At 42.4% G+C, this 26726-nt stretch overlaps 1 protein-coding gene and 1 long non-coding RNA gene across 3 annotated transcripts in view; one reads left to right on the plus strand and one right to left on the minus strand.

Moving 5' to 3' along the window:
• Positions 1-26726, plus strand: part of MBD5 (methyl-CpG binding domain protein 5) — a 108341-nt gene that overhangs the window by 33585 nt on the left and 48030 nt on the right. For both annotated transcript variants that reach the window (XM_051810152.1, XM_051810151.1), the window contains exon 2: positions 10246-10343. The gene's annotated coding sequence lies outside the window, so the exon portion shown is untranslated. The remainder of the gene's footprint in view (positions 1-10245; positions 10344-26726) is intronic.
• Positions 12822-26726, minus strand: part of LOC127481214 (uncharacterized) — a 228311-nt gene continuing 214406 nt past the window's right edge. The window contains exons 2-3 of the long non-coding RNA XR_007908147.1: positions 14625-14836; positions 12822-14045 (exon numbers count right to left, since the gene is read on the minus strand). This is a non-coding gene — a long non-coding RNA (uncharacterized LOC127481214). The remainder of the gene's footprint in view (positions 14046-14624; positions 14837-26726) is intronic.

The raw sequence follows: 26726 nt of genomic DNA on the forward strand, positions 1-26726 counted from the left end.
CCAAGAAATGAAAAGTTATGGGACGAGAAAATCCAGATTTCAATCTTCCCCCCGCTGAGCTGGCAGATTGTTTGCGTGCGCTGAGCAGGGGAAGGAGCAGTGAAACATCTCCTTGGAGCTGCTGGTTGGGTTCAAGGAGATTTATTCAACTTTTCCCCCTCATGTACAGTCCTTTTGCATGTCTCTGTTTCATTCCTGCAGTAAATGGGGCTTATTTTCCCTCTGAAAGATGAACAGGAGATGGAGGTGTGGGTTACATTCACTCCGTGGAAATTATCTTTCCTCCATCTCAAACATTGGATTTCTTGGGTTTGAGTGGCCAGGATTGTCTGTAAACACAGAGACACTCAGATAAGTTGATTCCCTATAAAACCATGTCATTCAATATTTATTTTGCACAGCAAAAACATTAAGAATTATGTAAGAACAGTAAGAGTTTGGGGTTGGGGTTTTTGTCCCGGCGATATTATTAGTGGATAATTTCATATTTGATTAATTAGTGTGTATTTTCCTGGTTGATTATGTTATGGGTATTTTTGCATGTATTTGCTGTACACAAGTTACCAAAATCAGAGGATTATCAGGAAACCCCTGCTCTCTCCGAATTTTAGAACTAAAGGCTCATGATATACACCACAAATATCAGATTTTAGGAGCTCTGAAAGGGATGGAACTGGCTGGATGACTTATGGCTGTGTCTGCATGGACACTCCAAGGGATTCCAGCCACATGATTTAATATTCCTACTGAAATTGGGCCCTGCCTTATTTATCAAAGACACCTGAATGTGCCTTTGTCTGGTCTCTTAAGGAGTAACGAGAGGGAAAGAGCGAGGGAAGGGAACGTGCAAGATGAGATTTAACAGCCCCCATGTGCCTAAAATTGTAAACAAGGCAGAAAAACAGGGAAATGCTCAGGCTTGGAGTGAGAAAGAAAGAGGGAAATGGAGAAGGAGAAGGTTCAGGCTGAATGTCATGGAATGTCGTGGGGTTTTGGGTGACTCTTCCAAGGAAAGCAAAGAAAAAACTGTCTCAGGGCAAAGACCCTTCTTTTTTTTTTCCTTGCTTTTTGGGGTTTTTTTTCTGTTTTTTTCCTTCAGCTTCACTCAATGGAAAAAAAAATCTTATCTGGGGGTATAAAAGAATGGGTTAAATTTTTGAGGCGTGGGATCATCAAAAAATCATCCAGTTTGAACCTCTTCCCACTATCCCAGATTGTTCCTACCTGGCCTTGGGCACTTCCAGGGATCCAGGGGCAGCCACAGCTCCTCTGGGCAACCTGGGCCAGGGCCTCCCCACCCTCCCAGCCAGGAGTTCCTTATCCATAGTAAAGAATTCCACTGTATAATTTTCTATAGCAAAGAATTCTACTTACAGCAAGGAATTCCTTTTTTTTTGTGGTCAGGAACTTCTTTCCCTGACTTCAGTGGGACTCTGTAGGAATAGAACCATCAGGGGAGCTCAGGATTTAGTTTTAGAGAAGCTGAAAAAAAATGAGGGTAAAAACTGGGCTGAAGTGGGTTGAGATGGAGGAGGATGGAAAGAAATTAAGCTTTCATACAATTATTTTGCTTTTTTTTTGTTTGTTTTAGTCCAGCAGCGCCGTGGACTGTTTAATTTGAGATTAGAACCTTCTAAAAGAGCAAGACTGGGCTGTATATTTGTGGTCTCTTCTTCCCCACCGAAAGGAACAACCCAAATTTCAACTTCTAAATGGGTTAAAGAGCTGACAGTTCGGAACAATATCATTATTTTGACGTGGGTGCTCCTCAGCTAAGCTTCTGAAAGCTTTTGATGTCTTCCCTTGAAAACTTTTCCTATTATTTCCAGTGGCAGAACATTCTTGCAGCTCAGAATTGCTTTGGTGGGGATTTAAACTGGTGATTTAAACTGGCCACAGAAAGGATACTTTGCCTTTTTTTCCCCCCAAACTGGTTGGAGGGATTCCTGCCCACTTCCTCTCTCCCAATTCATCCCTTCTCCACGTGGTTTTCTCCCTTTTTTTTTTTTACTTGCACCAGTGGTGGATCTTTGGGGTGAAGAAACAGTGGAGATAAAACAGATTTTTGTGTGTTTTTATTGCTAGGGGAGAAGGTGGTTTAGGTGGAATCTGGAGAATCACCTCTGATAGGTTCAGTTTGGGGAGGATTTTGTTTGTTTGATTTGTGCCTTGGCATTTTTCTCTTTCCCACACACATATTTCCTCTCCCAAATAACCACTAGAAACTCAGAATAATCTGAAGTACTTCTAAGAAACTTTGAAGCTGAAGATGAAAATTGTTTCTAAAATAGTTTGAATTTATCATTCACCATTCTCATTTTCACTGGTGTGAGAGTAAACTTGCGTGGTTTTCCCGCCCTTTTGTGTCCTGGATTTGAGATCTGTCACTTCCAGCGTGGAAATGGAGTGTTTGTCACCTGTGGGAATCCAGTTGGGCTCCTGAGCTCTGCAAAAGAAAAAAGAAATAGGAAGTTCTTACGTTTTTCCTTATTTAATAAAAATTCAAAAGGCAAAAACCTACTAAGAATTTTTTTATAATGTGCCCAAACCCCCTACTTTTCCAGGAGGCAGCACAGTGAACCCTGAGGAAACGGGATTTTATTATTTTATTATTTTATTATTTTATACTTTAGTTCACCCAGGAAGGAATGCAGGCACGGCTTCAAATAAATCTGCTGTTAAGGAAAAAAGAAAAAGTCCATTATTACGTTTTAAGGAGTGCTCAGAAGTTTCTGGGAGTGATTTGGAGCTGATCTGTATGTGCTGCACATGCAGCTGGAAAGGGAGATAAATTCCTTCTGTTAGTAACACAATCATCTCACAAGGTATTTTTGTATTAAATTAGATTTGTGTAACCAGAGTGCTCCTGTGGATGCTCCTGAGTCGTCACTAAAGAGCAGCTGATCCAAGTTTGGCCCAAGGAAGAAAGGAAGTTTTGGGGGATTATATTCCCTGCTCCTGATGGCAATCCATCAGAATTTGATATTTGTGCACAGGCTGGTTTTAAAAGCACTGTAATTACGGCAGGGCTGTAAATCTTATGTTAATGGAGATATAAATATTAAATATGAACCATACTTTGAGCTTAAACATTCCTTGGAAAATGAGGATGAAGGAAAAGGAGGTAGAGAATAAGTGTGTGTGAATGTGAGCCTGGAGAAGTGGGATGCAGGCATTAAAAACACCTTAATCTTCCCTAAAATCTTTGCCTGGATTTCAGTGTGGTGGTGAACATGCACTGCTATATAAAGAAATATTCCTCCCTTAAATCTTGTGGGATTTGGGAGCACTTATGAATTAATTTGTTTCCAGGAGTTCCATCAGAAGAGAAATCCTTTGTAAAACTGCAGGTGTTAAACTACAGACCAAAAAAAAAAAAAACCACCTTCTTGGGCTGGGAAATTAGACACAGTTATTAGTTGGATGTTGAAATTAAAATGCAGAAAAGGCCCCTGAAACCTCTTGGTTATCATTCCAAGATTTCAGGGAAACACTTTTCCCAGCCTTTTTCTGCTTTCTTTCCTTAAAAAATAAATAAGACATCTGTGATTTGATGGACATATCCATACAGTTTTGCTTCCAGTGACACCACGACTCATTCCTTAAACATTAATAAAGTTAAATAAATTCCAGTGACCAGGAGAACAGGGAATAGTGCAGGCCCAGGGCAGCTCCAAAACCAGGCAGAAACTGCTGGAAACGTGCTCTAAAACTGTGCTCAATAATTATCATTCAGCTCAAAGAAAGGACAAATACTCTTGAATGGAAATTGCCATAAGATCAGCCAATTAATGCAGTTTTTCTGTTGCATTTGATTGCCTTTTCTGCTCTTTGGAGGCAGAAAATAAACCAAGAGATGTATGTGAAGAGATGCATTTTTTTTTCCTTTGGCTGCATAACCATGGATTGATACTTCCATAAATTCCCTGCACTTTGGGCTTCAGAATGTTTCTAATGGAATTTTGGAGGAGAAGAACGTTTCCTCAGACAACTGGGGCATTTTCTCTGTTTTTAGAGGAAGTCTCTGGAGAGGTGTCAGTGTTTTATCTGCCCCTGGGTTGGATTCAGTGTTGTGATTTCTGCTTATCTGGTGTTTGAAAGCACCAAAAAAAGAAAACCAAACCCTAATTATTTTATAATAGTAAATGTCAGCCTCAAAATCGACCCAAAATAGAATTTCAGCCCAACTTGCAACACCTTTGCCTGTTCTATATGTGAGTGTTGACAGGGAATTGCCTCCCAGAAATTAAAGCACCGGTTCTGCAGTTCAGCTCCTTGAATTTTCAGGTCTGTGCTTGGAAAAATTGACCTGCTGGGACACGAGTTCCCCCCGTGCAGATTTGCTCCAGACACCGACTGCCCCGGAGGCGCAAAACGCTCCGGCACGGGGTGGGAGCGACTGCCACAAACCAGAGGGGAATATTTTTGGAACCACCTCAACAGCAGAGAAATACAAAATACATACATATATATATAATTATAAAGCACAGTTGATGCTCGTTACAAAAATATTCCCCTCTTTTCCTTCTCCAACCCAAAACTAAACAACGGGGAGCGTTCCCGTTCGTTTCCGCATTTTCGGCGGAGTTTGGGCTCTTCCCGAGCCGACTGTTGACAGGGATCCTGTGTTTCCTTTCCAACTGTGTCACCACCACGGCGAGGATTCCAGGAGGTCACCCAGAATCCCTCTGTGATCGTGTGCTGTGCGAGCAGAGTAAGAGCTCTGTCATCTCCGCACGGGAATCACGGCGGGAAGTGTATTTTTGGCTGCGCTGGATGTTTGGGCGAACGGCGGAGTTGTGGCGCAAAGCATTTTCTTTCACATCTAAGAATTTTAAAAAAGGTCAAAATCATTGGGTTTTTTTCTTTCTAAACTTGCTGCTGCATCCCTGAAAGGTGAGGGGCGTGTGAGTGGTCACTTGGTGGTTGTTTTTAATTAGCCTGGATTCAAAGAGGGCCGGGGTGAGATGTGAGTAAATCTCATTACTTCGGCAGCGGTTGCTTGACTACAAAGAAAGTTTATATTTAGTAAACTCACTTCCCTGACCTACTTTGTGGGGATGGTGATGATTTTCTCAGCGTGGCTCCCCTGCTCCCTTGCCATGAATGGAGGATCCTTCCCGGCTCTTCTCCTTCGTTTCTGGGCTGCTCATGCCAAGGCTCTTCCTGTCGGTGGTGAACTTAGTGCATGGAATTCCTTCCCAAAATCTTTACAAATAACGAATTGTCTAAATCACAGACTCATTGTAGAATCCCAGGATGGTTTGGGTTGGGAAGGGACATTAAGGATTATCCAGTTCCACCCCCTGCCATGGGCAGGGACACCTTCCAGTAGCCCAGCTTGCTCCAACCTGGCCTTGGACACTTGCAGGGATCCAGGGACAGTCACAGCTTCTCTGGGAATTCCATCCTGTTCCCTCCCCACCCTCCCAGCCAGCAATTCCTTCCCAATATCCCATCTATCCCTGCCCTCTGGCACTGGGAAGCCATTCCCTGTGTCCTGTCCCTCCATCCCTTGTCCCCAGTCCCTCTCCAGCTCTCCTGGAGCCCCTTTAGGCCCTGGAAGGGGCTCTCAGCTCTCCCTGGAGAAGAGAATGTATATATATAGTTTAGACTTAAATATCTATATAGGGGCAAGTGTCTGGTACAGCAGTGCCCCACACCACTGTCTCCAAAAACTGCCCTTCCTCAGCAAACCATTCAATCAGTAAAATCAGTGAGCCTTTCATGGTTTAATTTAAAATACCATCTTTTTTTCTGGTGTTAATTAGGAAACTCGGCTATATTGATGTCAATAAATGGCAAATACCAGCTAAAAGCAGGATGAAATTCCTTCTCAGGACAGTCTTGGAGAAGCCTCATCTGTCAGGAGATCTCATTAGTTCTTGCTCACTCATCTCTGGCAGAAACAGCACAGACCTGCTTTATTTATTTCTCGCTTAAAACTATTAATTTAAAAGAAATATTGAGGCTGCCTTTTCTGCCTTATTGTGGAACAAAACAAAAAAAGGGAAAACACGTGTTTGGGGTTTTTTTTCCCCCTCATGATTCTTTCCCAGTGGTGGCCTTTGCAGCTGAGCTGAATCATCCTCTGAAACCAGGGAATTCAGCCTTGGCTGGGGGCGGCTCGTGCAGGGATCATTCCTGGTTTTCCACACCTCAGGTGTGAGCACCGGCAGGTGTGAAACGGAAACCTGGAAAACAAAGACCTCAGGGGTGTTTGTCAAACCTCCTGGTCCTTTACATTTGCCACTAAAAAAGAAAAATGAGGAGCTCCTCTCCGAAATTTCTGCTACTTTCCCTGTGCGTTTTTATCTTGCTCTGAGAGGATCTTGGTGTGACTGAAAGGATTTTTTTTCCTCAAAAACAAGAAAAAACACCTCCCAGAGGCAACAACTGGTTTAAAGACTTAGCACCCACAAGGACAAAAAATAATGTCTAAAACTAATTTATTGTCTTTCCTCGATGGTTTTTGAGGGTTCACTTTGAATAATTGTTGTCATGTGACAACAACAACTCTGATCTTCAGAGTTATAGAGAATATATAGAAAGTTTTGTGTCTCAGAAGGTGCTGAGTGGTATCTAAAGAAATGTTTTGTCCCCAGTCCAGGAAGGAATTTGTAAAATAAGAAAAGGAATCCAAACAGATTCTTCCATTTGAGCGGGGACATATGTTTGGTGGGCTGGCACCAGACTGGGATGCAGAATCCTGTAGAACCAACTCCTCGGGCTGTGGGATATTTAGAGGATCAACATCCAGAATAAGGGGCTGGAGAATATGAGGGGGGGGGAAAGGAAGAACTGAGCACCTGAGGAGCAGCCCAAGGGAATTGTGGCCAGGGTGGGGTGAGGTCAAAGGTTGGACTCGGTGATCTCAGAGGGCTTTTCCAACCTCGCCGAGTCTGTGGTTCCGTGAATTCCAGCCGCTCCGGGCAGTGTGTTGGATTCCCTGGGAGCACCCAGGGAATGGGGAATGCAGGAGCTGGAGGTGGCTGCAGGGATGTGATCCTATTGGCATCACCCAGACTCCTCTGCCTGGAGGGTTGGAGTGGAAGGGTCCAGGCTCTTCTGGAAGGACAGGCAGGGCGGTGAGGATGGAGCATCATCCTGTGTGTCCATGAGCAGCTGGAGCACATGGAGCTGCTCCTGGGGATGGACCAGGAGCTCAATCCAGGAAGCCCCTGGAATGTGCTGGTGATAATTTCCTTCCCCAAGGAGAGGGGCTCTGCTGGAGCTGGGTCTCACCAGCACGGAGGGACTGGGGGGGGGGGTGGGAAGGGGCTCAAGGGCTGCAGTGGCTGTGAAATGGTGTTCAGGATCCATAGGGATCCATTGGATGGGGCTTGGAGCCAGGCTGGGAGAGCTGGGGGGGGTTCACCTGGAGAAGAGAAGGCTCCAGGGAGACCTGAGAGCCCCTTGCAGGGTTAAAGGGGCTCCAGAAGAGCTGGAGAGGGACTGGGGACAAGGCATGGAGGGACAGGACACAGGGAATGGCTTTCCACAGTTATCCCAAGATGAGATATTGGGAAGGAATTCCTGGCTGTGAGGGTGGGGAGGCCCTGGCCCAGGTTGCCCAGAGAAGCTGTGGCTGCCCCTGGATCCCTGCAAGTGTCCAAGGCCAGGTTGGAGCAAGCTGGGCCAGTGGAAGGTGTCCCTGCCCATGGGAGGGGGTGGAATGGGATGATCTTTAAGTTCCCCTCCAAACCAAACCATTCTTGGATTCCATGTAATTGCGTCTTTTTTTGCATCCGTGTTAAATGACATCCAGGAATCTCTGAATAAACTGATGTGTTTTTGAACAACAGACATTTTCATTTCCTTGGTAAATTCCCATGAACTGAAGATGAGATCACAGTGACTCCTCCTGGTTGTTGGGATGATGGGCAGGAAATCACATGAAGCACAACTAACGTAACACTGGGGGGCCATTCATCAAAATGAACAGGTCCCCTAAAATTCAGAAGATCCCCTCAGAACATGTGGTGGTTTAACACAGAAGGAACTTCTTCCCAAAAACCTTTGAGAAGGCTTAGAGGTTTTGAGAACAAAATTAATGATACCCTTACAATTATTGCAGTTGTCGTGTGTGAGAGAGAGCAGTGATTAAACCCCATCACAAATAACATCTGCAGTGGGAGCAGAGTTGAAATATCTGCATTTTGGTCGTGCAGTTCACAGAGGGAAAGAAAATATCATCTCTCAACACAAAAGGCAACGTGAGAGTGATTTACTTGCCAGGCAAAAAAAAAAAAAAAAAAAAAAAGAAGAAAATGAAGATGTTTTCAGTGGCACTTAAAAAATCTGGGGAGAATTGGGTCTGATTCAACTTGTTAAGAAAATCCAATGTTAGGTTTGAAGGGCAGCTGGTAGAAAACCTCAGCACTGAATTACGTGTGCAGAGGTGCTTTTAAGGAAAACTGGTCACAGATTTGAACCACCTTGGAGACTCTGGACGTGCTGAGGAAGGGCTGTTTGAAAAGGCCTCGTGAAATGTTTCGTTCCTTCCCCTGCGATTGCTCCGTGGGGTGTTTTCCCTTTAAAATGACATTTTTTTGACTCCAGTTCTCATTGAATCTTCTGTGCTGAACTTATTAAAGAAACCAGGTGTTGGCTCCCGCTCTGGCTTCTGCCCCAGTTCATTATAGACCAGAGGAGGGGCAACCAAAGCCAAGCAGGGCCATCAGAAAGTGACGTTCTGAAGGGTCCTTTCCAACCTTGGATTCTCTGACTCCAAGGTGTGGCTGCCCAGACCTGTGGATTTCAAGGCAATCATTTGGAGTTGGTGTTCCCACAGGATTCTTTGGGTTGGAAAAGCCCTCCAGGATGAGTGAGGGACTGATGCCCACCTTGGCACCAGCCCAGAGCACCGAGTGCCACGTCCAGTCGTGTCATGGACCTTAATTCACCGACTTCTGTCTCAGATGGGGTTGTTTAGTGATTTCCAGCACCAGCAGAACTCGTTCAGCTCCTGTTTCACAGAGACTCCTGGGAATTCCAGCTGTTCCATGAGCCTTTGATTGTTATAAACTCTTTATTCCGTTCCTCTCCTGCCCCTCAGCCCCGCCTGGAACCTCACCTGAAAATTCCTCGTCGCTCCCAGTTCCTCCACAGCAGCTTTTTGGTGCTTTAATTGGGTCATTTTGTATCTGGAATTTTCCCCCCCTGCTAATCCATCAACTCTCAGCTTGGCAAACCCCAGGGTACAGTGGACATCCAATTTCTCTTTGGATTTTCATTAGGGAAAGAGAGGGAACATAAGCCTGGCATACCCTGGGTAATTTTATTTCAGAGACTGATTGGACAGTTATTTATCCTGCAAGTATTTTAAATTTTTGGAAGCACTAGGAAGAGCAGAGAGCATCCATTTAGCTGTTCCAGAACTTGCTGCTTTGAGGAAGAAGTTGGTCAGAGAGGTGTTTAATTCTCCTGTAACAGGAGTTGGGGGGCATGGATTGACTTCAGAAGAGATAAAGTGAACAATTCAGATAAAACTTTATCCTAAACTGAGTTGAAATCACTTTTTGCATTGATGTGGGCAAACTGCTAAAAACTTGGGGGTTCTGCTGTTACAAATATTTAACGTTTATGGCTTTAAATAGTAAATTGAGAAGCAATAAATTGTCCCCAGAGCTTGTGATCCCATCACCTTCCCACCTGTGTCCTGACTGTTGGCAATGGGGTGTCCCAGGCCTGCAGACAAATACATGAGTACTTGTAAAATGATAGTTTAAATATATATATATATATATTCAGGCTGAATAATTTTATTTTTTATTGTATTTTTTGCTTTATAAAAGCACCATAACTTGCTCTTATGGTGACATTGTCCTAAAGTTTCACTTGGCTTTTCCAAGCTTAAGGAGGTGCTTTAACTTTCCATTAATCTGTTAGTGCTTGTGAGACACTTCAACCTTAATTTGTAATTTCATTTAATCTAAATTTTAACTGGTGGGGTGATTACTGCTGTGGTTATTTGGGTATAATAACAGTGAAATCCCCAAGTTTTGTATATTTATTAAATATACTAGTGCAGAGTAATTATTGAGGGCCTCCAATGTTATGGCTCTGGTCCTTGTCTGTTTATTTTTAACAGCAGCTCCTAAATCCACGTGTTGCTCGAAATGCACGATTTTACTTTGTGCCTTTTTAATAAGTAAATAAATAAAATAAGTAAATAAACATTTTAAACCCCAGTCTGGTCACATCAAACCCGGGTTAAGTCCTGCTTTTGGTGTTGCTCTGCAGATCCTTGCTGACGATGGTGGCCGCTGGAGGCATCAATATTGAAGATTATCTCATTTACAGACAAGATCTTTGAAATCCGGTCCCTTCAGGCAGCAAAGGTAAGGGAAATAATCGAGATTATGCCTTTTTCTAGAAGGAATACCTTAGTTTTGGGCCTCAAAAATAACCAGACTTGAACAGCAGCTGAAGGTTGGGAGCCAATGTTTAACCTCTTTTTTAATAAGTTTATTTATTCTGCTAATGTGAAAAATAAGCTGCGTGGAGGGAGCTCGATTTCTTTTCCTCCTTTTAGTTACAAGAATATGAGTCATTAACTTCTTTTTTTTTTCTTTTTTGCCTGCATTTAATGGCTTTTCCTTATTCTTCCTTTCTCACAAGTTTTTTGCCCTATCTGCAATATCTGTGTGTGTGTGTGATACAGACCCTTGTATGTTAAAACCTGGAGAGTGGCTGAGGAAAAAAGCCCAAAAATTAGGTGGAAAAGAAATAAAATAGGGGTCAATCTCCCGAAAATTCCCATAGAACTGGAGAAAACTGGCTTTTAAATTAAAAATTCAGGCATGAATCTGACGTATCTTGTGTTGTTTGTTTTCCCTGCTCGTGGTGTTTGTTATCCACACGTGGACTTCTGATCCAAATAAGCGTGGGAGGTTCTGGAGAGCTTTGTTTAATTATCATTTTTTCTCTTTTGGAAACTTTCTGTGAACGCTCTGGGCAGTCTGGGAAGAGGTTTTTCCCTTCAGCTGTGGGAGTGGAGCTCGTTTCCCCCCTCGTTACCCGCCGTTCGTTTGACGCGTGGCAACATCTGATATTTGGCGCCGGGTTTTTGGTGCAGCTCATCCCTGAGCAAACCAATTAAGGCATCAGTTCAGGGGCTAATTGAGCTCCTAATGGGGGTCTGGAATTCGGGAAAAATTCCCATATTTGCTTTTCCCTGCTTTAACAACCAGGCCCAACGTGAGGGTCCAGCTTCAGGTTGGAGCTTCCGGAGGCACCAACTCGAGCCGAGGCTTTTCCGAGCGAAGGGTGTGAAATGCTGTTGGATCCCAGGGTGTGGAAATTCAGGAATAAGCTCCTTAATTCCCAAAGCTGGGCTCTGAATGGCTCTTGGCAGTTGGGTATTTGAAGGATACAACTTGTACTCTTGTGGCCCAAGTGCTGCTCTTTTCACCTGCAACACAAGGCGGTGAAAACTGATTTAAGGAGCAGGTTTGGTCCATGTTGGGAACTCACCTGCTGCTTTTGGGCTCAGCTGGATCTGCAGGGAAGGGGCTTCTTCTGCTCAGCTTTATCATCTATATCTTTAGAATATATATATTATATAGAACCTTTATTTTACTTGTTCTGCAGGTCTGACTAATATATATATATCTTTATAGTACATATATTATATATATTATATAGAATCTTTATTTTGCTTGTTCTACAGATCTGACAAATATATATGTATCTTTATAATACATATATAATACATATGTTATATAGAATCTTTATTTTACTAGTTCTGCAGATCTTTTTAATATATATCTTTATAATACATATATACATATATAATATATATATAATCTTTATTTTGTTTGTTCTGCAGATCTTTCAAATATATATCCTTATAATACATATATATAATCTTTATTTTGCTTGTTCTGCAGATCTTTTTAATATATATCTTTATAATACATATATAATACATATATTATATATAACCTTTATTTTGCTTGTCCTGTAGATCTTTCTAATATATATCTTTATAATACGTATATAATACATACATATAGAATCTTTATTTTGCTTGTCCTGCAGATCTTTATAATATATATCTTGATAATACATATATAATACATATATTATATATAATATTTATTTTCCTTGTTCTGCAGATCTTACTGATATATATATCTTTATAATACATATATAATACATATATATAATATATATAATCTTTATTTTACTTGTCCTGCAGATCTTTCTAATATATATCTTGATAATACATATATAATACATATATATAATACATATATATAGAATCTTTATTTTGCTTCTTCTGCAGATCTTACTGATATATTTAACTTTAAAATACATTTATAATATATATAATCTTTATTTTGCTTATTTTGCAGATCTTTCTAATATATATCTTTATAATAAATATATAATACATATATAGAATCTTTATTTTCTTATCCTGCAGATCTTACTAATATATATATATTTATAGTGCATATATACTACATATATTGTATATAATCTTTATTTTGCTTGTCCTGCAGATCTTTCTAATATATCTTTATAATAAATATATAATACATATATATACTTTATTTTGCTTGTCCTGCAGATCTTACTAATATATATATATATCTTTATAATGCATGTATAATATATATATATTATATATAATCTTTATATTGCTTCTTCTGCAGATCTTTCTAATAGATATCTTTATAACACATATATAATACATATATTATATATAATCTTTATTTTGCTTCTTCTGCAGATCTTTCTGTTATATATCTTTATAACACATGTATAACACACATATTCTTTATTTTTCAAGCAGTATGACTAGAGGGTTCTTGGAAGTGCTTTGTTAGCCCAGGCAAATTAAGTGTCTCATTTATGTAATGTTTATAAATTAGAGAAAAAAAATTAGGGCAGTTCTCTCGTCATTTCATTTTCTCTTTGTTTTGGGGAGTTTTTTTCACCTCCAGAAGGGAGATTTTTACATTTAAAAGACAAACACCTCCGAGCTGAGAGAGGTTATTTCTCCTTCTGCCATATTGAGGGCTTTGGGTTTGTTTTGTTGTTGCAGCTCCCTTTCAAGGACAGACCTTTCCATATGTTTTTATTTGTTCTAAAATGGGAATCTGCGACATTTGGTGAAGGAAAACCAAAATGCTTTTGGGGAATAATCATCAAAAAAAACATTTTTTACCCGTGAAAAAAAAAAAAAACGGGGCAGGGAAAGTATTTCTCTCTGTGAGGTTTGTGTTTTACTGGTTATTTCCTCAAAGTTTTAATATGTAAGTGTGGATAAACCTCAGGGAATCCAAGAAAACATTTAGTTCATGTTCTGGCCATCTCAGCTTGTGTTTTTTCCTCTTTTTTATCACCACTAAAACACTCCCAGCTGGGTAGTTTGGTACTTCCAAACCTGGGTGACCTTGGTTCACCCACGTGGCCCTTGTACCTCACCTTTAATTAGAGGATGACATCCCATTTTCCTCCTTGCATTAAATAGATGGCATTTCATCTGTGATCTCCTGTCTTTAATGTTCAGTTTGTGGTTCCAGATCTTCTGGGCTGCAAAATGTCTGGACCTTGCTCTGCAGATGGAATTAAGAATTTGCTTTTTTGCTTTGTTGGACCTTTTAGCAGCGGGTTTTATGGAATCACAGAATGGTCTGGGTTGGAAAGGACCTTAAGGATCATCTGATTCCATCTCAGGGGCAGGGACACCTTCCACCAGCCCAGGTTGCTCCAAGCCCTGTCCAGCCTGGCCTTGGACACTTCCAGGGATCCAGGGGCAGCCACAGCTTCTCTGCCCAACCTGGGCCAGGGCCTGCCCACCCTCCCAGGGAGGAATTTTTCCTCATATCCAATCTAAATCTACTCTCTGGCAGTGGGAAGCCATTCCCTGTGTCCTGTCACTCCACACCCTTGTTTGCTCCATGACTTTCTGAAGTCTCTGTTGTTTTGGAGGAACACTCTCAGTTCTGGGAGCTTTCCTTGCCAGCTCCTTGGCTGGGCTGCTGAGCTTTGTGTCCTTCCTGCAGCAGAGGCAGAACTGGGGTACTCACCTGTGGTGGTTTGGGCTAGGCCTTCCTTGGTGACTAGTTTGTAACCAAGGAAGGGTCCAGATTTACCCAGTATTCCCTACGATTTTTACGTAAGCCAGATTATAAGAAGAAAGGAGGAGAGGCCTTCGTCCTCTTTCCTTCCGGCGGCTTGGAGGTGCAGGTTCCCTGCTGTTGAGTCTGCCGTGTTGGGGAGCGAGGCCTGGTTGGGCCTTGTCGACCTTGGGAGACAGAGGTTGCCGGCGATCGTTCCGGAGCGACCCTCGGTTGTCCCAGGAGAGTAGTGAGCTATTTCTTTGCTAACTCTTTTAGTGGATAGATATTGGGCTGTTAATTGGGATATTTATATATATAATATTTTGGTTTTGTTCCTTTTCCCTTCCCCCTTCCCTTTCCCTTATTTTTTAATTGTATATAAGTGCAAATATATTTATATATCTCATCTTTGGTTGTCTCTCTCTCGTTTCGGGTTTTCTTTCGTTTTTTTTTCTCCCTCTTTTCCCTGAGGTTTGGGGGGGGGGGGAACTCTGGTGGTAAGGTTTGGAGACTTGGCAGGGAGCCAGCTTCAAACCATATCATCACCCCTTGGAGATTCCTTCCAGCCAGGGAAAGAGAGCAGTGATCCTACAGGAATCACAAGGATTGTTGGCTTAGACATCTTTTTTTTGAAGGCCTGGTTTCATTCCTGATCCTCCTTCAGCCATTCTTCCTTAATTCCTTGTTCCTTCAGTGTCTCGTGCCATGGAATCATAGAATCATGGAATCAGCCAGGTTGGGAAAGACCTCTGGGCAACCTGTTCCAGGGCCTCCCCACCCTCCCAGCCAGGAATTCCTTCCCAATATCCCATCTAACCCTGCCCTCTGGCAGTGGGAAGCCACTCCCTGTGTCCTGTCCCTCCATCCCTTGTCCCCAGTCCCTCTCCAGCTCTCCTGGAGCCCCTTTAGGCCCTGCAAGGGGCTCTCAGCTCTCCCTGGATCCTTCTCTTGTCCAGGTGAACCCCCCCAGCTCTCCCAGCCTGACTCCAGAGCAGAGGGGCTCCAGCCCTTGGAGCATCTCCGTGGCCTCCTCTGGCCTCATTCCAACATGTCCATATCCTCCTTGTGTTGAGGACAAATCCAGCATTACCAGAGAAAACTGATTATCCAACGCATAATCTCAGAAATTCCCACATAGCATAATTCCAGGATGTGGGATGTGTCTCTGCTCAAAGTTGGGCCCCTCACTATCCAAACTCCAGAATTTATAGGGCTGTTTAGTTCTCCTGAATCCATAGCCCAGGCCTGGGCTCTGCACACTCTGTGCTCTACATGGTTTATCTCACAACTGTGTCATTCCCAACATTTTGGGTTTAGTTATTCCAAGGCAGACAAGGAGCAGGGCCTGTTCCATCATTTTTCCCCCATTTTTCCATCTCCAGGCTGGATCCACAGACTGTTTTTCCTGAATTATCATTAAACCCAAGGAGCCTTTTGTAATGTTTTCCTGAGAACAGTCAATTTTCTGTCTCGCTCTGTCTCCTTTTCATGTGAAAGGGTTGGGGTTGTGTGAAATCCCAAGGGAATTTCTCTAAAGCAGGATATAAATGAATTCTACCTTCAGAAATTTAATGAAAGGAAACCTACTTAATTCCAAAGTTTCTTCCACAGAAATTATTTAAAGGATTTGGGGGAGAAGAAAGAGAAATATTCCTATAAAGATTCTCACATCTTCCCATAAGATACATCCTATAAGACATTCCTATTATCCCTATAAGATATTCCTTGCTCTTCAATATCACTATTTTTAGGTGCGTTTCCGAGCCAAATTTTGGGATTATGTATTAAATATCCTAGATTTGATAGTTCTGAGCAGAAAACCTTGTGCCACTCTGCCAAGTTTTTGCACAGAGCAAGAAGTTTGTTTTCCATAGGCCTCGTTTCTCTTCCTTCTGAAACTCTTAATTCCTGTCCTGACAAAGGAATTAGAGAAGGAAACCTGGCCACAGGTGCCCCTTCAATAAAAGGCACCAGAGGAAAACCAGTATCATATTTATATTAGGTATTATAATGTATATTTTAACCTCCCCCAGATGATCCAGCAGCATTTTTTGCTTATGCTCCCAATCCTTGCTTGGAAGTTTGATCCATTTCCCAATGTGAACATTTCTGTTGCATCAGGTACATATCTCTTTTTTTTTTTTTCCCCCTTTTAATTTTCTTTTTATCTCCAGCCCAATTTAAGCACTTGAGTGGCAGCCAGTGACATTTGCAGAGGACAGATTCTGCAGGGAAACGAGCAGGTGACAGGGGAATAATGGCACTCTGGAACAGTCTGACACGTGGGTGTTCCGACTGGAGGATCCTCTTTGTGCTCCAGGAAGTTCTCATGGAGCAGCTTTGGGTTTATATTGTATTCTCAGAGCACGGAGTTAAATCTATACCCATCACACGTGTGGTTCTTTACACCATTTCAAACACCAGCCTAACTCATCATTCCATTTCAAGTGTCAAAAAAAAAATCTCAGGGAACCGTCTCTGGCTGTTCTGTCAAAAATTATGTGCATATTAAACACATTTAATATTTATTACGCTGATTGTGATCCTTGGAAAACAATTATTGGGAGCTGGTGATGGGAGAGAAAAGCACTTTGTTCCTACAGAGGGACACTTAAAGCACATTGCAAAGTCATTCTTGTTATAAAACTGCAGAACTCGTGTCTTCCACTGGCAGAGCCCTGATTTGGGTGATGCTGCTTAAAAAAAAAAAAAAAGCCACATTGCCACTTTCTAGATAATTTTGCCACCTGCCATGGGTGATATGAAGGCTGTGGCACCCTGGTACCTTACCTGTAAAAAACAGCTGTTTTTTCAGTGTGTTCTGAAGGATTGAGAAGATTTAACACTGAGCCAGGCACGAGGGTATAGAATTTGGGGGTTGCTCCCAGGGGTATTCCCATAACTCAGTGGGTTTTGTGTCTCTTAGTCCCTAAAATGCTCCTTTCCCACCCATTTTCGGCGGGAATCATTGTTACGAAGCCTTACAGGCATAAGAAATTATTTCTCTGATTTTTCCTGAGTTGAACCACGTTTCAAGCCTTCAAAACCAGACTCCAGGGAGAGGATGAGGCCCTGCTGGGACACAGATGTTTGGGATGCCCTCGGATTGTCACGGCCATCCCATCTAAACACCTGGAATTGCAGCTTCTCTGGGAATAGTTTTGATTTGGGGCTGAAATTCTTTTGCAAAGAGGGAAGTGCAGCTGATGAGGGAGAAAATGCTCCCAGACCAGGGACACTTGTTTGTAAAAGCATGTCTTGGAGTGAAGGTGGGCATGGATTGGGTGGTTGTGTCTGACATATCGAGAGCTGCTCCACAGATCTGGATTTCCTGCCCATGGGATATTGGGAAGGAATTCTTCCCTGTGAGGGTGGGAGGGGACTGGAATGGATTTCCCAGAGAAGCTGTGGCTGCCCCTGGATCCCTGGAAGTGTCCAAGGCCAGGCTGGAGCAAGCTGGGCTAGTGGAAGGTGTCCCTGCCCGTGGCAGGGGGTGGGACAGGATGAGCTTTAAGGTCTTTTCCAACCCAAACCATTCTGGGATTCCATGAAGATCCCCCTGAGTGTTCTGTGTCTCCCTGCATCGCTCATCCCTTTCCACAGCCCCTGGATCAGAGATGTCCTACTCAGTAGCTCCCTGCTCTTGTTCCAAAGCCTGGCAGTGACTGAGATCTCCCCGTTTCACCCAGAAAACAATTTCCATATTTAATTACCTGTAATAGTAACAAACTGCATTTTATATAAAAAGTTAATACTCCTCTACCTTTCATCTTGGAGCTCTTTTCCAACTTTAACCATTCTATGATCTGCAAGGACTTGAATATTTTCCTTTTGTTTATCCATATTAAATCCTTCATAACTGCATTTTTACTTGTTATTACAGGGCAATTCTCTTTCTTCCCCTCCTGTTGCTGCACAGGTGCTTTACCATTTTCTTGCACTACCTGCAAAAATGAAAAATTATGCCAGTTGGGAAAAGTTTGGGGAAGGCATTTGTGTGGAAATAACCTCCCAGAGAGGTTGTGTCCAGCATAAAATTGATGTATAATGTGCTAAGTTTGTGGCTGTACCAGGGATGGACCTTAGTGCTTCGTCCCCTAAATTACTGAGAGAAGCAGTGCTGGGTGTTAAATAGAGATTTTTTTGGAGGCTGAAACATTTATTCAAGCTTGTGCTGTCCCAAATAAATGGTTAAACACAGAATTCTGAGGGAGGGAAAAGTAGGATTGATGTGTGCACTCCAGGCAGGATCCCTCGGTGTCCTTTCCCATTGTGGAGCAAATCTGGAGGAACAGCTCAATCCACGAGGGATTTTGGGGTTCAGGTCAGGGGGATTACATTTGGGACTGGAAGGAAAGAAGGGTCTGACTTCCTCCTCCACCATCAGTCCCTAAATCCAAAAGTAAAGATATAAGAAACTGAGTTTAGCCCCTCAGCTTGGGAAGGGAACTGGCTGGAAGTGGGATGAAGGGAAGGAGGCAAGGAAAGGTTGCAAGGACTGCTCTGTACTCTTACTTCTCTCTTCTTTATGTGTTGGAATAGCTCCCTAAATTTTAGCTTGGATTCAAATTCATGTAGTATTTACTATAATGGGATGTATCCATGGAAAAAGGGGGAGAAAAAAGCCCAAACTGCATCCTACAAAAAAAAAACCCTCCTGGACTTGACACAACAGTTTGTTTGGGTGGAAACAGAACTTTGTGAAACACAAAGGTGGGGCTGAGCCCTGTTTTAGCAAGGAACTAAATGTGATTTGGTGAGGATAAAAAGGTGATTTTAAAGCAGGCAGGTTGAGGGTGCAGCCCTGTTCAGCTGCACTTGCTGGATCCTGACATCCCGGCTCCCTGGGAATGGATGGAAAAAGCTTTTCAGTTCCACTCCCAAAGCACGGAATCGCCGGAGTGATTGAAGTGTGTTCCATTGCTGCATTCCTGGACAGGCACCTCATTCCAAACACCTGACCTTTCTGCTGCTCCTGACACATTTAGGTAATTTTGCAGCGTGTTTTGCAATATGAGCTCCGGGCTGGAGATTCCATGTCACTGAAATTCCTTCGGTCTGCCCTTGAACTGATCAAGGATTTTGCCCCATCTAAAACCTGCTCGTTGGGGACACAAAGAACACTGTGAGAATTCTGAAACCATCCCTGTTGTTCATTCCCTTGATTCTTTTGCTCTGGTAAAAGGTAAAAAAATACAGATTTTGGAGTATTGAAGATGTTTCTAACAAGGTTTTCATGGTGAGGTTTCCTCGAGAAAATAAAGAGGGGTTATTTTGTAATAGATTTTTTCCCCTCACATCTGAAAATTAAGTTTCAGAAATGGCTAAATTTAGGGTTTGGCCAACAAATGTAAGTGATGGGACAACCTGTGACACATCTGGATTTGTCCAAACCCGTGTTGAGCTTGTCCTTGTCCGCAGCAGCTCAAGGCCTGACAGTGGAACAAAACACAGAACTGTTTCTGGGAGCTCCAAGAACACTGAGTGAAGGCTTTCAAGCCTGAGAAGCAAAATAGCACAATAAACCCACAAACCTAATCTGTGCTTCTAAAGAAAATGGGCTAAAATAGCTCCAAACTCCGCTGCACCTTCAAGGCACTCTCTGAACATCAGAAGAACTTGGATGTTATCTCGTTTGCACTCCATGACATGGGCTGGGTGTGGTTTCAGATGCAAATGTTGGTGATCTCCAGCCCCCCCTGACATTCCCTCCCTCTGTAATAAGGCATGGGAGGGCTCACTGGCTGCCTAATTAGGGGGATTTAATTTTGGAACAGCTTCCAATGGATTTCCCATACGGTACCTCGGGATGGATTTGGACGGAGTACGGGATTTAAGGCCTCTGGACAGTCCTTTGCAGGAATCAAACTGGTCTCCTCAGCTGTTGTTGTTTCGGTGGTTCCCAAGTCCAGAAATGGCTTTGGAAGATTTGGGAAGCAGGAGGAGATCTTTCCTGTGTGTCCCTTAATTGGCTCTGCTAATTACTCCGAGCTGTGTTGGTGCTGGTGGCTCACCAGGAGAAGGTTTGCATCCCATGGGAAGTCCTGTCTGGATGTTTCACTGCCAGAGTGGACACTGGCATGGTGAGGGTGGTGATTCCCAATGCTCCAAGTCCCAGATTATCACAGAATCATGGAATGGTTTGGGTTGGAAGAGGCCCTAAACCTCATTCAGTCCTTCTGCTAAACCAGGTTGTTCCAACCTGGCCTTGGGCACTTCCAGGCATGGGGCAGCCACAGCTTGTCTGGGAATTCCATCCCAGCCCCTCCCCACTCTCACAGGGAAGGTGCCAAGGCTTCTGCCAGGTGTGTATCCAGGAGGAGATCACCCCGAGGAATCACTTTGGGAAAACTTGTACTCATTGGGTGTTGAAAAATAACGATTTTTTCAGTATTTAAAAACACTTCCAGAACAGAGCTTGGGAGCTGAAAACTTCACCCCTTACAGGTAGTTCAGCAGCTGGGTATCCATGGGTGATCCCATGGGATGAGGAAGAGTCACCCCTGGGCTCAGGACTCGGAGCAGGACCTGCCCAGCTGTGTAAGATTTGCATAATAAATGTGATGCTAAAGCCAGGTAATTAGTGATGACTAAGTGAGAAGTGATGGACTTAATGGAATTCCAGCTCCTCTTCCACAGTTGGAGGGATTGTTTCCTATGCAGGAGGAGATTGAGTGAGAAATGGGATGTATTTTGCATTAACATCATGTGCTGTCAGTTCTGGTTGCTCCATAATTCCACCCTCCTTTCTCATTTTGTATTCACAAAATTCACTATTTACCCTTACCATGTTTCTGTTGCCATACAATTAACATTCCAAAAAGCTCTCTTGGAATGCACCTGAACAGCAACATCCCTTTTTTTTGGCTTAAAATAATATTAAAAAAATCTGATGCTGTTGCAAATCCCGCTCAGTTAAAGGGAACGTGGCCCATGGAAATGGCGTGTCCCAGGAAATCAGCACTGGTTTGAAATGTGTACAAGCTGCAAACAGGCTATGCCAGAACTGCTTGTGCCAGTGCCAGCTAAAAAGAAGAAAAGAAAGGAAAAAAACCCACCCAAATTGCTGAGTTTCAAAGCTGATAATTGTGCTTGAGAGCTGTGGCTGTAAATCAGGAGAGGCTTTCCCGTGGGCACAACAATTCCTGCCTGTAATGATACAAAATACCTGCAATCCTCCATTCCTCAGTCACTAAAATACAACCTGATGCAACATCTTTGCATTTGGCTTAACCTGAGGTGATTCCCTGAATGTCAAACAAGGGGAGGATCCAAATCCATGCAAAACGTGACGTCAGGATGTGTGACCTCGACTTCAGAGCAGCACAACGTGTTAAATTATCTTGCTGTGGCTCCAAAATTATCTTGCTAGAGCTCCAAAAACCTTCAGGGATTTGTTTTTTTTTTTTCTTAAAGTGTTACTCTTGAACAGTGGGAAATTAAAAGGGATTCAAATAAGCTTTTATTCCTTTTTCTTGGTTTTGGGACATGGCTGTGACAATTCTTGGTCCTGTGAGGAATGGGAGGGTACAGTAATATTTTTGTGCAGGTGAATCCATATTTTCTCTATTTAGTGTTTGAAAAAGCACTTGTTTTAAACTGATCTTTTTTTATCTGCTGCCTAAAATACTTTTAGGTAACTTTTTTTACCCTCCTGTGTTCACCATCACGTGCTGAGTTGGGCTGACCCACAGCACTTCCAACCCAATTATTTGGCTGTCTCCATTTGTTAACATTTCCCTGGATGTTTTGGGATAAATTCTACCTGGAGTAAATTTACACTGCTTTGTAGTGAGGCCCCAGGATGCAAAATGAGGAGATTTCTAAATTTTGAGGAGATTCTAAATGTTGGTGCTTCAGCAGAGGACATGTTGAAAGTTCAAAAAAGCAATAATTTAGGAGACTGAATGTGGTTTGTGTTGACTCTTTGGAACCCTCCTCAGGAATTACTAATCCTGCCATTCCACTTAGGAACAATTACTACTATTTGCATGAACTTTTAGAGCATCACCACTTAGGCAGGAATGTTCCTATCCTGTATCATGGCTTGATTATATATATATATATATATATTTAGTATGTATATATATATATATTTCTTTCATATATTTTATATATATTTATATTTATTTTATATGTTTATATATTACAGATATATTCTTATATATTATATGTTATTTTGTATATGTTATATATTATCTTATATTTATTATATATATTATTATTATATATTTTATATATACCAGCACGTTTGGAGGCACATTTTAGTAGGGTTTGTGTTGGCTTTTTTGGAAGCACATCAGGCTTTCCTCCTGTATCTCATTTTGTGTCTAAAGTGAGTCAATTTTCTCAAGCATCACATTTTGAGGAGTCACATGTCAGTTCAAGAACATAACCCTCCAAAAGGTTGTCCTGCTGGAGCTGAGGGAAAACCTGGACAGTGTGACTTGCAGCTGCCAAAGCAGAATGTCAAGAGTTTATATTGTATAAAATCTATTTTATGAGGCTACTAAAAACTTGGGAGTGGGAAACTCAGCTGTTTAAAATCTCATCAGCCTTGAACTTTTTGAAGGTGGTGGGACCATTTAAGTTCCTTTAAATTGAACATCTCCCTGCTTAGTTTGGGTCAGTCTTTAGCAGTTGGAGCCCCAAAATATTGATTAGTAGCTCCCAGGGGATCCAGCTGTCCCAACAATTTCTCTCTCACATAATTCAGTAGGAATTTGCAGGTTTTCTCCTTGTGCTCTCTTTGGGAAGTGAATTCTGTCACCTGGAAGCTCCCATTAGCTCCTTCCTGCCAGGCCTTTGAATTAGGGAAGTTTGTGAGTACAAAAGAGGAAACAAAACCTTCAGGGGTCAGAAACTTTTATCTCTTATTGTGCCTAAATCCAGAAAGGGTAAAAAAACAGGCTAAGAATGAAGGAACTGGGACATTTAAACTGTGGTTTCTGTGAAGAAGGAGAAAATTCAGTCATTAAATTAGACCAGTTGACATTTTGCAATTCCCTGTTCTTAAAACCACACAAAATTCTAAGGCTGTGATGTTAATACACTTAGATTTTAATTATGAAATAAATATAATTATGTCATTATTAAATTAAGATCACTTGCAGAACAATTAAAAGTGTTTAACTTCTGGTATATTAGGAGTTTCTTTGACTTGAAAGGGTGGGGTTTTTTGGTTACAGAGCAAATTTTATCTAAAATCAGGTAACAAAAAAGCAAATTTAGGTTTAAAATTTACCCAGTTGTGTGGTGACTGTGACTAAAAGTCTTGCTCTCAGATCCTTTCCCTCTGCTGTTGTGAAAATCCTTCAACTTCTATTTTCTTTAACTTTGAAATTCTGGGGGTTGCCTGTTTTTATTATTGATTCACTCTCAAAGAGCCTGACACCTTTAAATCCTTGTTTTCACTGTCTCCTCTTTTTCCTGTCTGATTGTAGAGAAGATGTGGGATAAAAAAATCACATCCACATTCCACTTGGTGGAAGTGTTAAGGAGGGATGATGTTTTCATGGAGTTGTGGTTTCGTCCCCTTCCCCCAGGATCTCTTTGGTTATCTCAATAAACCAAACCCCCAGTAAGTTTATGATGCCCTGTGAGAAGGTTTTCTCAAAATTAGAAGTTTTTAACACCATGATGCTTTTCCTTGGGATTTCCCTTTGCAGTTTGTCCGGCTCACACTTTGCCAGGCAAGGGCAGCTTCGACTTTTTGTGTTGGAAAAGACCTCCAAGATCCTCAGGTCCATCCATCAACCCAAGGCCACCACTGCACCCTGTCCCCAAGTGACACATCCACACGTTTTCTGAGCACCTCCAGGGCTGGGGACTCCACCACTGCCCTAAACAGCCCATTCCAAGGCTTGATAACCTTTTCCATAAAGGAATTTTCCCTCATATCCGACCTGAGCCTCCCCTGGCACAGCCTGAGGCCGTTCCCTCTCCTCCTGTCCCTTGTTCCCTGGGAGCAGAGCCCGACCCCCCCCGGCTCCCCCCTCCTGTCAGGAGGTTGCAGAGCCAGAAGGTCCCCCCTGAGCCTCCTTTTCTCCAGGCTGAGCCCCCCCAGCTCCCTCAGCCCCTTCCTGCTGCTCCAGCCCCTTCCCAGCTCCCTTCCCTTCCCTGCACACGCTCCAGCCCCTCATGGATTGCTGATCATTTCCTTGGAAATCTCTCTCATGAGATTCATGAGGGCTGAAATCTTCCCTCAGTGCCACCCTGGAAAGAAGCAGGGAATAGATGTGGCCTTGGAGAACTTTCCTCATCCTGGCTTTCCAGGCCCAAACTACCAGCTCAGGTTTTGTCTATTTTTAGTTTTTTTTAACTGAAAAAGTCTTGTATAACTAGAAGTGCTCCCACACCTGGGCTGAGGGACTACACTGGGACAAGTTTGCCCCTCATGAGACCCCACAGGGAGATCCTGAAGAAATTCAGAGTCATATCCAAGGGATGAGGAGCAGGAGAGTGAGCTCAGGTGGTGTCAGGTGAGATGTGGGCGAGGAAGAGTCCCAGGACTGTGCTAAGTGCAGGTTCCCTGCTTGAGGAATTAGATCCAAGAGGAAAAGTGGTGGGGAGGAGAGGAAAAGATGGAGGAGCAGGAGTTGTTGGTGAGAGAGTCCAGGAGCCAGATTCCCTACATCACCCAGAGCGGGGGAAGAGAAGCCAGGCGAGAGGATATGTGCTTTACCCAGATGCCAGGGACAATCTGGAGGAATTGCATCTTGAAATTAGGATTTCAGGGGAAAAAAAATAATCATCTCTGCCCAATTCTGCAGCAAAATGAGTTATTTTTATGATCAGCGTGGCCAGAACAACACACGAGGTGGGGATCGATAACTGCCCGAGGGCACCATGGAGCTCCCAAATCTGGGAATTCCATAAGGCATCAGGAGGGCTTGGATTTGGTTATACATTAAATAAATATTATCTGCAGCGTTTTTCTCATCTCTGGACTTTTCACAGACTCAGAAAACCTTGAAACAAAGTGACTTTTATTGACTTTTTAAGAGGATGGGCACTTTTTTCCCCAATGACATTTGTCATAAATAATATTTAATATTTCTGTTAGGCCTTAGTGCTGTTGCAGCAGGTGATACATATTCCTAAAAATCAGAGGAATGTTTGAGTATTTAGTCCCATGGTACTTGGAAACACCTGAAAAACAGACTTTCATAAAAACATAAAACCTTTTTGTAAGAACGTAAAATCCATGGAAGCTTTCTGAAAACTCCTTCAATCCTGGGCTAAATTTTTTTAGAATTTTGATCTCTATCTATGAATAAATAAGGTGGATAATTTTGAAATGATCAAACAGATTCGAATAGTAGGGCATTTTATATAAATATAGACTCAGGAGTGATCCAATGTGAATTATATTAAACTCAGTGGGAAACCATCTATTAACCTTAGCAAGAATAGAATTAGAATTCCAGAAATTCTGATTCGGGAGTCCTGTGCCAGGGGATTGTTAAAACACCATCCTGATACTTCTATCAATGAATTGGACAATTAGTTGGATTAATTAGTAGCAGCATCACTTTGAAAGAACTACTTGGAGGGAATATTCCTCGCTGGTGAAGGAGGTGCTGGGAACCGGAGTGAAATTCCTCCTCTGTGGAAATTTATTTTCAATTTGCTCAACCTTTCCAGTTCCAGGCAGGAAAATTTCTCTTCCACGATCCCAGACCAGTAGGAAATGGATGCAAAGAGTCTGTGCTTGGTGCTGGGTCACTGAGAAGAGAGTTTAAAATAATCAAGATTTGCCAGTGATGGAGATTTTGTGCCAAGAAGCAACACAGTTTGGAGAAGTTTATGTTATTTTCTTTGGGGAGGATTGAAGTTTAAACAATGGCATAATGTCATGTCTCAAAGCAGACACTTTATTATGTGATGATAAAGTGTCACGAGGCAAAAATATAAACTGTTGGCGTGCTTGCTGCATTAAATGTCCTCTTTCCTAATGAGTTTGGGGCTTTGGGATAAGGGATTCAGCTGGAAGTCCAGGTATCCTTTTCTTCTGGTGCTGGTTTCTATTTATTCAAGTGTTTGCAGAGTTGTTTACAGGAATGGAAAAAGTTGTGATCCTGGGGTCAACACAGCTATGTTTGTGTAAGATAATCTGAAATATATTTATATGAAATAATCTGAAATATATTTGTATGAAATAATCTGAGTCAGGATATAGAACTGGGGTATCTTGGATATCCTGGTCCAGTGGAACATTCCCTACCCATGGAACTGGGACTGGATGGGCTTTAAGACCTCTCCAAACCCAATCCATCCTGGGATTCTATAATAAAGAAATTCACTTATTTAGTACTTTGTAGTAGTAAATTCTTTTTACTAACCCATTCTTTTGTACCTCTGGCAACACTTGTGTGGGAAAAATGAGAGAAAAACCCAAACTGGTGTCATATAGACCTGAAATTCTTTGTTCATCATCTCAGTTCTCAGCAGTTTCCCAGCTATCTCTGTATTAAATTTAAGGAGAAAAGTTGATTCCAGTCCCATTGTGAGGCACTGCTGGGAAAACAGGTGGGCAAAGGAGCCCAGGGAAACACAGCAAGGGGTTAAAATTTCTAAATTATTCATTCATTCGTAATTCTAAACCAAAATAAATCAGGATGTGTGATTGTTGAAGAGACCTTCAGT

The sequence above is a fragment of the Manacus candei genome, unplaced genomic scaffold, assembly GCF_025592945.1.
Source record: "Manacus candei isolate 608988 ecotype Guabito, Panama unplaced genomic scaffold, ASM2559294v1 h1tg000077l, whole genome shotgun sequence".
NCBI classification, from domain to species: domain Eukaryota; kingdom Metazoa; phylum Chordata; class Aves; order Passeriformes; family Pipridae; genus Manacus; species Manacus candei.